Source organism: Gastrolobium bilobum, unplaced genomic scaffold (genome assembly GCF_033153095.1).
Source record: "Gastrolobium bilobum isolate Gb01-03AN ecotype WA unplaced genomic scaffold, APGP_CSIRO_Gbil_v1 utg6300, whole genome shotgun sequence".
NCBI lineage: Eukaryota > Viridiplantae > Streptophyta > Magnoliopsida > Fabales > Fabaceae > Gastrolobium > Gastrolobium bilobum.
In genome coordinates, this window is record NW_026898815.1 from 5,647 (window position 1) to 7,528 (window position 1,882).

A 1,882-nucleotide genomic window follows, 5' to 3' on the forward strand; every position below is an offset into this window, starting at 1 on the left:
GGCCTCTTGCTGCCTGAGGTCTCAACATTACCTGACCCTGAAATAAGCATTCCCCAAACGTGGGGTGAGATCTCTAAACCAAAAATCTCAGTAAGACAAGGGGTCCTCAAGGATCTTCCACCCCAAGCTCACTTACATGTGCAATATAAGTTCTAAAAGCATTTATATCAATATAAGTTCCAAAACTATGCAGTGCAACAGATATTTATGCCATGTGTGTTATCACTATTCTACTGGCCAGAGAAATACAGGAATACGTCTATACCTACATGTAGTACAAGGAACACCGCTTGCACCTCACCCACAGCCTCACCATCTTGTATGTACCACATACTCAGGCTTACCTTATAGGTGGAACATCATATGCATATCATACAGGGACTTGCATATAACAGCTCAACAGCATTTCCAAAACATCAAAAGCATGTAACACAGCATGCATATAAACCATACCCCCATGGGACATGGTGGAACCATAACATGGCTAAACCGAGGATACGAAAGCTTACCTTGCAAGCTCACTATCCAATGCCAAGAGTCCACACGGTTCAAGTCCAACACACAACAGATCACAATCTGATGTGGACCAATAATAAATCAATAAACATGCACCACAAGCATATAATATTAAGACCACGCCTTCTCATTACATTTTACGTCTTAAGGCTTCACACAAGCCATAACCCTTAATCACATGATTCTGACTTAGTTCATTAATTACAGAAGTTCAACTTCATCAATCAAGGGTCCACAAACCCCCAATAGCCTACTGTACACACAGCACAGCTACTGTTCTTCGAAATCCCAGAATATCCGGATATTCCTCGGGGCATATCCGGATATGCAATATCCGGATATCTCACTGACCATATCCCGATATACAATATCCGGATATCCAGATTCCCATATCCGGATATCCAATATCCGGATATCCACATCCCATATCCGGATATCAAATATCCGGATATTTCACGGGCAGATATCCAGATATTTCACGACAGAATGCAGAAACTGCATTTCATGAAGATATCCTTCCAAGGTTGGGTTTTTACCGATTATAAACACTTAAACATGCATTTCTAGGTGTGTTAAGCATTACCCAACATTAAGTTATCATCTTTTAACCTTTACATGCATCAAGGTTCCATCAAAACTCAAGTTCAAAGGTGATGAAGCTTACCCAAGCTTAAACTCAGCAAAAGGATGCTCTTGAAGCTCCCAAAACAGGTGCTAAGGTACTGTCCCTCAAGGTGCACGAAAATATCAACACAAAGGTTGGTTCTTTATCACCAAAGGTCACCACTTGAACCTCAAAATGCCATGATCATGCCTTCCCAACTCCCAAACAGTTAAGGAAGCCCTCACACCCTCTCAAGATGGCTGGAAAACTCAGAATAAATACTCACACTTCCTCACCCAACCCTCTCTCAAGTGTATGAAAGCTCAAGGGTGAAGAATCAAGAAAAATGAGGAAGAAAAGGCCACAAGGCTCTCCAAGAGGAAGAAGACAGCAATGGAACAGTAACAAGAGAGCGTTATCCGCCCAAAGTCACGTAGGAAAATAGGAGGCCTAGGGTTTTGTGCCCACATAAGAGTATTTATAGCTCAAACACACTTAAACACATAATATTAACTTTAATTGCTACGCTTAGCATTTTAATCCCAAACTCAGGATTCATAAACAACACAATTTTACAAGAATTATCATATTTTTATTATATTTTTCGGAGCACCTTTCCGGTAAGCGCTTTTCATAGCCAGTATCAGTTTCTGGCACCAGTTCTTATTATTTGGACTTGAAACTCATTTTGCAAGTCCTATATATTATTCTAGTAATTATCATGCACTTATTATAATTTTTCGGGATACTTTTTCGGTACGC